The sequence below is a fragment of the Haliotis rufescens genome, unplaced genomic scaffold, assembly GCF_023055435.1.
Source record: "Haliotis rufescens isolate VD_foot unplaced genomic scaffold, xgHalRufe1.0.p SCAF_29, whole genome shotgun sequence".
Classification (NCBI taxonomy): Eukaryota; Metazoa; Mollusca; class Gastropoda; order Lepetellida; family Haliotidae; genus Haliotis; species Haliotis rufescens.
Window position 1 is genome coordinate 2787391 of NW_025963990.1, and position 11899 is coordinate 2799289.

General features: G+C 37.5%; 1 protein-coding gene across 1 annotated transcript in view; it reads right to left on the bottom strand.

Annotated features, from left to right (window-relative positions):
• The window catches only part of LOC124137726 (F-box protein At1g78280-like), a 33947-nt gene extending 26421 nt beyond the window's left edge, over positions 1-7526 (bottom strand). The window contains exon 1 of the mRNA XM_046504160.2: positions 7390-7526. The gene's annotated coding sequence lies outside the window, so the exon portion shown is untranslated. The remainder of the gene's footprint in view (positions 1-7389) is intronic.
• Positions 7527-11899: the final 4373 nt, after the last annotated feature.

Genomic DNA, 11899 nt, shown 5'->3' on the forward strand with positions numbered 1-11899 from the left:
TGGAAGGTCCGCTCACCTCATGTATGTCTGAGCTGGAAGATCCGCTCACCTAATGTGAGTTTGGTCAAGTCGTCGCTCATGTTTTTTTAGTTCTGCTCCAGAAACGAAATGTGACGGATGGACGGACAGATGGAATGCATCCATTCCTATGTACCCCTTCAACTTGATGACGGGGGATAACAATAGCAGTAATAACAGTAGTAATAATAGTAGTAGTAATAGTAGTAGTAATAGTAGTAATAATAGTAGTAGTAATAGTAGTAGTAATAGTAGTAATAATAGTAGTAATAATAGTAGTAGTAATAGTAGTAATAATAGTAGTAGTAATAGTAGTAGTAATAGTAGTAATAATAGTAGTAGTAATAGTAGTAGTAATAGTAGTAATAATAGTAGTAATAATAGTAGTAATAATAGTAGTAATAATAGTAGTAGTAATAGTAGTAATAATAGTAGTAGTAGTAGTAGTAATAATAGTAGTAGTAATAGTAGTAATAATAGTAGTAGTAGTAGTAGTAATAATAGTAGTAGTAATAGTAGTAATAATAGTAGTAGTAGTAGTAGTAATAATAGTAGTAGTAATAGTAGTAATAATAGTAGTAGTAATAGTAGTAATAATAGTAGTAGTAATAGTAGTAGTAATAGTAGTAATAATAGTAGTAGTAATAGTAGTAATAATAGTAGTAATAATAGTAGTAGTAATAGTAGTAATAATAGTAGTAGTAATAGTAGTAGTAATAGTAGTAATAATAGTAGTAGTAATAGTAGTAATAATAGTAGTAGTAATAGTAATAATAGTAATAATAGTAGTAATAGTAGTAATAATAGTTTAGTTTAGTTTGTTGTTTAACGCAGCAAGTTTTAGTTGCATAAAAGACTTTAAAGTTCAACCTGGAAGAGCAAACTGCCTGACAATCCCTGATAGGGTGTCAGTACTCTGGAGGTCCCTTGAGACCAGGGCATCTTGCTTTCACTGAAGAATTCAGTTGTATCAATAAATAATTCACATTGTTTCGCGTCAGCGAGTATGTGAAATGTGCTGTAACTAATTTTATTACTTGCTTATGTACTGCGGGAACAAGTTTCACAAATGAATATTGAAAACTCCAAACATCCCTGGAATGCTTTTTTAATGAACTCACTTGAAGAGATGATGGATCTGTTAGTGGAGCACATGCACACTCGATGACCCCAGCAACGCTGTTGCTAGGTTAACTTCACATGGCATTATTTTGCCGGTGGTTCTTGCAAAAGAAGTCTACAAATTACGTCATGGGGCATTGAAAAAAACAAAACGCCATTGCAAACTTTGTGGTGCAGGGCCTCATTCCACAAGGCGATCGTAGCGAAATGACAGTCGTGAGTCGATGTGAAAGTATGGGAGCTACGATAACTTGAGCGCTATGATAGCTCGGTGGAACTGAATACTAAAGGTGGGCCGTCGTATGTTATTAAAGTTTGGAGTATTACTAGTATTCTGCTAAACTCAGTTTGAGAAAGCTGTGGATTGCGTAGATGTCTGCCCATTCACACACGAAAAATATTTATTTTAAATATTTAACAAAAATGATAAATAAATAAATTATAAAAAAAATATTAAATAAATTGATTGGTTGGTTGGTTGGTTGCATGAATGAATGAATGAATGAATGAATGAATGAATGAATGAATGAATGAATGAATGAATGAATGAATGAATGAATGAATGAATGAATGAATGAATGAATGAATGAATAAATAAATAAATAAATAAATAAATAAATAAATAATAGTAAACTCTCTCCTGTGTAATACCACTTTTATGAAACTCATGCAGAGTTCTGGTACATTATATTTATATATGTGTACAAAATAGCCTGAGAGTATTTTTTGTTAGTTTAGCATGTTTAATGGACTCAAAAGAATCTTGATATACCAATAAATAACAAAATTAGTTATTCTGTGTGTGTATAGACAAACAATTCTTATCTAAACCTGTAATTGATCAGCTTAATTCTAAATATGACCTTATTAATAAAACTGATCCATGAAATATTTAAAATTGAATTTCAACCAACGTAATTATCAATTTAGTACAGATATTCATAAATTTGAATCGAACCAGCAGGGATTTATTCTGGATTCTCCACTAAGTGCCCCTGGCAAGCAAGTTGGGAAAAAAATCCATATATTTGTTTTAAGGCTGGGACAGGTAACTCGGGTACTCGTGTTGGGTGGGTACTGAGTAGGACCCGGGTACCCATAGGACTACCCAGACCCGTGGTTTGTCACGTGATATATTGTTTAATGACAAAAATTATCTAAAACTCTATGGTTACACTATAAGTCACTTTCTTTCTGACTATGCACCCATTCCTTCTGACTTTTATATGTTTGAAAAAAGACAAAACTTGATGCAGTAAACTTCAGTGTATTCATGACCAGATCGTTTTACACAGGCATCTAAATACATTTTGCCAGGGCTTAGGTCAAACTTTTCCATATCGGACAGTTTGTACCTATATCTAAATATCTACAACGGGTACCCGGGTAGGGTCGGGTAATAGGGTGGTGGGTACCCGGGTAGTATATTTGGACTCCCAGCCCTAATTTGTTTAAAGTTGGTATTTTTCAAAGTTCTTATTTTCTTAAGAGAGGTACATATTTTAACATTGTATTTTGAGATTGTAAGGAATGCAATGAATATAAAACAAAGGATTAAACATCTTCTATATTGTCCTATTATAAGTGAAACACAAGTTATGTCAACAAACCATAAATAAGTGATTAGTTAGAATGTCTTAATTCCAAGTCGGGACAAATATCAGCCTCTCAGCAGGGCTAGATAATTTATCAATACATCAATATCACAATATACACTATCCTTTGGAATGAATCTTTAATATCAATGTTAAGGCAAGAAGCTGTCGGGGCAAGGGAGCCTTAAGTGGTTAAAGCATTTGAATCCTTTGACACTATATATGTATTAAATGGGTCGGTTCACTTGGGCATTGTTGGCATATGGGTCAGGTCATAAAAAATAATTGGGGTGGGTCATAAAAAAGGACATTGGACATTTTATAATAATACAAAATACTTTTGTATTTTTCTTTTCAGGGAGGGTCAGGAAAAACTGAAGAAGGAAAAAGGGAGGGTCATCCAAAAATATGACAGGCATTGAGAAAGGGTAATTATTTTCAATACATTAGAGCATCACAAACCTATTCAAGTAAGCAGAGAGCCAAGTGGTTAAAGCGTTCACTCAACACACTGCAGGTCGTGGTTCAATTCCCCATGTGGGTACAATAATGTGAAATTTCTGGCTTCCCCCCATGTGACTTTGCTGGTGTATTGTCAGAAGCAGGGTACAACACTGCACACTCACTCACTCACTCACTCACTCACTCACTCACTCACTCACTCACTCAAGGTAAGCAAGATGTTTAAAAACATCATGATTTGGAACAAGAAAGTTTATTATCCTTAGACTTCGAAAAAACAGAGTTAACAAGTATTTGTCACAGAGTGACGAAATATCCCCCGCCATATACACCATAGTACCAAATATGAAGACAATCCAGCGATTAGTTCTTGAGATATTGTGGCAACACCGTTTTCCAACTCCAAAAACAGATTTGCCTGCTGTGACCTTGAAAATGGGGTCAAGGTCACCAAATCTGACAGGTGTATGCGGTGTCTGTATATACACTATAGTTCCAAATATGAAGACAATCCAGCGATTAGTTCTTGAGATATCGCGGCAACACCGTTTTCTAACTCCAAAAGCAGATTTGCCTGCTGTGACCTTGAAAATGGGGTCAAGGTCACCAAAACCGACTGGTGTCTGCGGTGTCTGTATATACACCATAGTTCCAAATATGAAGACAATCCAGTGTTTAGTTCTTGAGATATCGCGGCAACACCGTTTTCCAACTCTAAAAGCAGATTTGTCTGCTGTGACCTTGAAAATGGGATCAAGGTCACCAAAACCGACTGGTGTCTGCGGAGTCTGTATATACACCATAGTTCCAAATATGAAGACAATCCAGTGTTTAGTTCTTGAGATATCGCGGCAACACCGTTTTCCAACTCTAAAAGCAGATTTGTCTGCTGTGACCTTGAAAATGGGATCAAGGTCACCAAAACCGACTGGTGTCTGCGGAGTCTGTATATACACCATAGTTCCAAATATGAAGACAATCCAGTGTTTAGTTCTTGAGATATCGCGGCAACACCGTTTTCCAACTCCAAAAGCAGATTTGCCTGCTGTGACCTTGAAAATGGGGTCAAGGTCACCAAAACCGACTGGTGTCTGCGGTGTCTGTATATACACCATAGTTCCAAATATGAAGACAATCCAGTGTTTAGTTCTTGAGATATCGCGGCAACACCGTTTTCCAACTCTAAAAGCAGATTTGTCTGCTGTGACCTTGAAAATGGGATCAAGGTCACCAAAACCGACTGGTGTCTGCGGAGTCTGTATATACACCATAGTTCCAAATATGAAGACAATCCAGTGTTTAGTTCTTGAGATATCGCGGCAACACCGTTTTCCAACTCTAAAAGCAGATTTGTCTGCTGTGACCTTGAAAATGGGATCAAGGTCACCAAAACCGACTGGTGTCTGCGGAGTCTGTATATACACCATAGTTCCAAATATGAAGACAATCCAGTGTTTAGTTCTTGAGATATCGCGGCAACAAACAGGTGTGACGTACGGACGGACGTACGGACGGTCGTGAATACTATATCCCCCGCTTCGCGCTTTCGCGAGGCGGGGGATAATAAAAATCATATGTGCACAAGTGCAAATGTTGCAAGCTCCGACGTTCATACAGCTTGGCCCTCACTCTATGAAGGTTCATACTCCAATGAATTCACACAAAGTGAAGGTCAATTCTTAAATACATTGTGAAAAACAAATACTGGCCGTAAGTACCCTTTATTCACAGTCCAAGAGACAGCTTCCATCAATTGCTGGAAGTGACCACGATTTGGGGTTATTCTTAATAGTCTGAACCTCATCAAGTGAGCGAGTGAGTATGGTTTTACGCCGCTTTTAGCAATATTCCAGCAATATCACGGTTGGGGACACCACAAATGGGCTTCACACATTGTACCCATGTCGGGAATCGAACCCAGGTTTTCGGCGTGACGACGAATGCTTTAACCACTAGGCTACCCGACCGCCCTGAACCTCTTCAAAGACAAAGAGACATTGTTTGTCAGGGTTCGAAATTATTAGTGCCATCGTGCCGAGGGCACGCCTAACACTGTTGCACAATGGCACGGTGAATTCCTTGCCTGCGTGCCCCTATGGCACACTTAGTTTAGCAAGGAACGTGACTGACGAGTATTTCTGTTGATAATTATGACTCGTATGCTAAAATATATCTTTTCATAATTAATGGCAAAGCAAATTGAATTTCCTTTTTGGAAAACGATGATCAGCATGATTTAACTCTTTCAACACCGAGTCCCTTGACATCGCAGGCCCAAGCTGAAGTCACTTCAAAATAGTATATAATTTTTTTATCATTCATTTATTAAATCTGTCACCTTTCACAATGTCTGATATATATATTCTATTTCAATTTCTATTTTTTTAGCAATAGACTAAAAGATTATTCACCAAATGATAGATCTATTTCCCGCAATGTTATTAAAAATAAAATTCTCGGACACACACTTTGACAATGGGTCCACATCGAACAAGTCAAAGAGCAAAATAAAGATGTGTCAATCAAACTTTAAATATATTATACAAAGTAATAAATCAAATCCACAAAAATATATCTAAAAGTTGTCAAACTACCGGGGTAAGCTATTTCCATCTATCGTGCGATCACATGTAATGTTAGTTAAATGACATCTCAGCTTTCATCACCTCGATTTCTTGGCTTGGACACGATGTTCATTGCCAAAATATATACATTAAAAATCTTTGTCACAGCTTGTACCCTAGCATGATACATCCCGAAATTTCATATTTTGAATATAGATCGCGATTTCCTGCTTAAAACGTTCATAATAACACAATTTAACAAAACACTTTCATCACAATCTGAAACTTATCAATCACAAGGATGGTACCATTGCTGTTATTCGATTGGCTGCTTTAGGTCACATGCTCAAATCTGACCAATTACGAACTTTGTAGCAGTGTTCGGGAAGAAAGCGTCATTAGAAACCAATTTTTATGCAATAAAATCTCATGCTACAGCTAAGTAAAGACTCTAGGCAAGTTAACTATCAGGAAGATGACAAAATAAGCTTTGCAGATAATGATGTGTCAAATTGCAGTCTTTAACGCTTCGTGTTATTCAGCGGAGGTTATCAGGGAAAAAGATGATGACAGATATTACTTATAATTCTTTTTAAAATAATTTTCCGATTACGTGAACAATAAAAATAAAAAATAAATAGGAAAGTGGATATTATTCAATCTTATATTTGCCGAAAATCGTCAAATTTTCGCTTCCTTGGTCCTTAATCTGGACGTTATGAATGTGTTAGCTTAGATTTATTTACAACACACTAATATAGTTGTAAATGCATTATTTAAATAATGTGATAAACATAACTTTCATATGTATAAACGGTAAGATTAGACCTTTCAAATGGTGTATAACATGTAGTAGCAAAGATGCCAACAATAAAACAACTAGCCCCAATAGATTTTTATTTGTCTCAGACTAACAGACTAGTGCCTATGTCTATCCCTGAACAGTGGTAATATTGAAAGAATTCCCCTAAAAAAAACTGAATTCCCAACCTACCCTCAGGATACCCCCATCATTTAGCATTCAAAAACAACTAGCCCCAATAGATTTTTACTTGTCTCAGACTAACGGACAAGAGCATGTGTCTTATAATCCCTGAATAATGTAATATTGAAAAGATGCCCCTAAAAAAAGCTGCCAGATTTCCCAACTAACCGTCAGGATACCCTTATCATTTAGCATTCAAAAACATCTAGCCCCAATAGATTTTTACTTGTCTCAGACTAACGGACAAGAGCATGTGTCTTATAATCCCTGAATAATGTAATATTGAAAAGATGCCCCTAAAAAAAGCTGCCAGATTTCCCAACTAACCGTCAGGATACCCTTATCATTTAGCATTCAAAAACAACTAGCCCCAATAGATTTTTACTTGTCTCAGACTAACGGACAAGAGCATGTGTCTTATAATCCCTGAATAATGTAATATTGAAAAGATGCCCCTAAAAAAAGCTGCCAGATTTCCCAACTAACCCTCACAATACCCTTATCACTAGACTGACTGGGGCTAGCAGACAAGGGCCAATTTAATAAGCACAACCCTGGCAGTCATAAAACACATAACAGACATGTTGTTATACAGTTGTAAATAATAGAACTGGACAGCACAAAGAGAACACGCATCATCTACCTGTCCTGATGATATCACAGATCCAGGAAGGAAGCCAATCACTGGGTGTAGCCAGCTGCACAGCTAAACACACACAAGGGTACTTACACCCATGCCCACACTGACATGGCCGCGGTTGTCGCGTGTAACCTGTCACTTCTCTCTAAACACTACATCCAAACAAGAAGGCTGACGTGTCGCGGTATGGCTGGCACACAGATCTATAAGGATGTCTCAATAATAGATGAGGACCATCTTAGCCTGGGACAGACTGTAGACATGGTAGAAGAGGCTCTTGACATATTCTTCATCCTCTCGGGGAGCAGTTCAGCACTACATCGGTCCAATCACTCAAGCGTGACCGACCATAGCAACATGGTACTGTTATGCTATTGTGTAGGTCACCAAGCACTGAAGTTCTTATTAAACACATTGTTTTAATCAATAATTAAATTAGCAGGAAGGGTTGGGGGTATTTCTAGTCAAATGTGATTTTGGAAGTAAATTGGACTAACACAAGAAAAAGTGTGAATATGTTGCAGTATAATTCACAATAAAACCTGCGTTCTCAGAAATTGGAAAGTGTCTGAATCTCAATAAAAACCAAGGGATCATCTTTCTAAATTATAACTGTTTCACCCTGAACTAGATAATATCTAGTTCACAGTGAAATGACCTTGAATGAGTTTGAAGATCATTCCCTACTGATAGCATAAAGAAAATGTCAGGCTGTGATGCTGCCACAGCCTGGTTTTGGGTAGGCATTGCCCTGCGTCATCTTCATGATATGCAAAAACAGGGATCCTTTGTTTTCGCGCCATCAAAAGTACAACTCAGCTGAAAAGACCCTCCAATTTGGAACATACATTTTCACTTTTAAAGTGTTACTCTACTCCTTAATGTCTGTTGCCGATTTACAGTTCAACAATTTAGTAAGTGTCAGCCTGGTTAACGGTAGACATGAACTTTGAAATCAGAATAATTATTATCCCAAAGATTTATACACATCATAAAATTTGAGTAAGCAGACAAACTCAGTGATGTTTGAACAACTTGAACAAACATATAAATGGCCAAGCCTTGTCCTCTTAAAGATGAATGACAAAGTCTTTGGGGTTTATTGTTTATAGATATGATCACTGAATAAAATAAAATCAGTTTAAATTTATTTTCATTTCCCCAGTTATTCTGTCTATAATGGTTTAAAAAATTATTTTTTTTAAAATATCATACAAAATTAAAGTAACAAATACCTGTTTCAATAATTATTTTTTGTGTATAGGTCTGCACTCAGCAATACTCCAGCAATGTGACACGAAGGGGGGTCAGAGGTCCCACCTTAAACTGGACACCTCCAAACTATCACGCAATAATTGATCAAATATATAGTAAATAGCCCACAGCAAAACTGGCATGAGAGATCGAGACGATGAAGAGGGGTTTAATGTCACGTTCAAGTTTATTGCACGTACATAGTGACATGCATGCATGTATTGCGTGTGCATGTCTGCTTGTATTAGAACGAGGACATCTCACAACTTCTGCAAACATAGTAAAATACCACAATAAATATCCAGTACTGCAGTGTCAGTATGTATTTTCCCAAACAATTTCATGCCATATTTACTAAGCTCCATATATATATTTAGAATAACGAAATCTAATTGGTTTGAAAAAATCACTAAACAATCAATAAAGTGAGTGAGAGTGAGTGAGTGAGTGAGTGAGTGAGTGAGTGGGTGGGTGGGTGGGTGGGTGAGTGAGTGAGGGGGTGGGTTTGCAGGTGGGCGGGTGGGTTGGTGAGAGAGTGCTGTTGTTCAGTTATCTCACGGGTATGGTGCTGAAAAACCTCGGAACTTTATCAAGGTCAACCAGGACTCACCTTTAAAAAATCTTTTGGTAATAATTCCCAAGTAAGAATTTTTTGCAAAGATGACATTCATTTCACTGATAGCAAGATCAATAAAGTAACATTATGTCCACTATAATGTCCGCCACTGGTGCTTAGTTCTAAATCCCGGAGACATTCCGAGCTGGTGAGGTATGCTCATAGTAAATGACACAGTCTTAATCAATTATACATAGGACTTGCGTATCAGATTCATATTGGCATTGCTTGCAACATTCTTACTGGAGACGGGGCGGTCGGGTAGTCAAGTGGTTAAAACATTCGCCGAAAACCTGGTTCGAATCCTGACATGGGTACAATGTGTGAAGCCCATTTCTGGTGTCCCCCGCCGTGATATTGCTGGAATATTGTTGAAAGCGGGGTAAAACTATAATCACTCACCCACTCTTACCGGAGGCTTGGGTATTAACAAGCCAGGCCATGTATCTCAGCCATGTTGGGGGCTTTCAGTCAGTGTGAAGTATTGTGAGATTGGGGGGTAGGATTTCTTTTGGGAAAACATTTATTGTCTCCATGTTTGACTCAAAGCAGGCAACTGTCCAAGACTGGATGTTTTATGTCTCCCAAAATGGTTTGGCCTCCCCTTGCAGAGAAAACAATGTTTTTTAACGCTGACTAAAGTATAAATCAAATAAAACTCTCAGCCCTCTCCCAAATATCAAGAGACTCTGTAAACGTTTTTTCTCTCACATATTCATGTCTTGGACAGATAGAACTTGAGAATGGATGTATATACAGTGTGTCAGTCATGGGATGGACAGAGGTATTTGTTGTTGGAGAGTGAGTGAGTGAGTGAGTATGGTTTTACACCCCTTTTAGCAATATTCCAGCAATATCACGACAGGTGATGCCAGAAATGGACATCACATTTGTTGTTGGGTTGTTGGAATCACTGCAAGCAGTGTGGAACGCCCATGTGTCTTTGGATTCTATACTCACCGCCAAAAGAAACGAAAATACCATACATGTTGGTTAATACATGAAGAATTACTCATATTCAAGAGATATTAGATTGGTTCGACGCACAAATGAACATAATGGCATAAATGAACGCTCATGAACACATCACATGTGATGTCATAGATCCAGGACTCAAGATGCACCATTTGTCTCGTGCAGGATTAGCATGGAAAGTTTGGAAATCACGTGCAGCATAGTGATAAGAATAATTGAGTGAGTGAGTATGGTTTTACGCTGTTTTTAGAAATATTCCAGCAATATCACTGCGGGGGACACCAGAAATGGGCTTCACACATTATACCCATGTCGGGAATCGAACTGGGTCTTCGGCGTGATGAGCGAACGCTTTAACCACTGTGCTAAAGGCTTGCTAACACTTGGCTGATTGTAAGTTTTATCATTAAGTAGCACACATTTGGAAAAATCTCTTTTTAACGTACTTCTCGATACTTTTCTTTTGTTCACGTTTCCCTTGGCAGAGACTATATTTTACATCCAAAATCATTCTCCAACTTTCTTTTCGTAAGCAGTTATAACCAGTGTTTTAAACGTAACAGTACACCTAAACAGCTTCGTTGGCAGAGAGATTAGTGATGTCACAGTAACCGATGACTTTACAATGGCCTGCAAAGCATTGTGATGTAATTTCATTGTTGAGATATCTCCTAGGAGATATGCTTGATCTCACCTAAGGTTATCTCCTGTGGAAGCCTGTTTGGGATGATAAATTAAATTTAACTGACACTTATATTCTGATAAGAACTGCAGTCAAAGGTCAGACATTCAGGTTCAGTCACTGTCAAGTTTCACTGTAAACAACTTTATAACAAATACAAGGCTTCACAAATACCGTATTCGACATAATAAGCGCCCAGGAGACCCTCAAAATTAGAAATGGGGGCTCTTATTATTATTTTGGAGAAAAAAAACAGTTGAAACATAAATTTCGTGGTTTATAATGTTTGTGTACGACAGATATATTTTTCCAGAATTTATTTGCCCATAATGAAGGGTGCATATAACACATGAGTGCGTATTATATGCGAATAAATCTTTTGTACATTGATCAATCGGAAGGTGTGCTAATTGGGATTGTTCACTAGCCAATATATTAGCAAATATCGCTGTGGCGCGTATTAGAGCAGGGCGCTTATTACATCGAATACGGGTTCCAATATGACTGAAATAACTGTGTTAATTACTGCAGTAGTAAAAGAGAAATAAATCTTGTGTACATTGTTCACTAGCCAATGCATTAGCACTTATTAGAGCGGGGCGCTTATTACATCGAATACGGTACCTGATGTGAGTGAGTGAGAGAGAGAGTTATAATTTAAAGTCAATATATATAAAAACATTAAACTATAAAAGCCTGCAAAAAACGGAGAGTAAACAAAGTAAACTTATCACATACTGCTACTTAAAACTTGCATGGAACCATGAAAATTCATCGCAATATAACAATACATTATAAAATTCTGGGCTACAGATTGCCAGCAACTGAAGGCAGGTCACTAAACAAGGGACCATGGGGACTTACAGTACTTTTGTTAATAACCTGGGATTTTGTTACCTTGAAGCCACAGAGCCCTAAACTGAAGGGAGTCCGGGTTACAAGAGTGAGTGAGTGAGTTTGGTTTTACGCCGCTTTTAGCAATATTC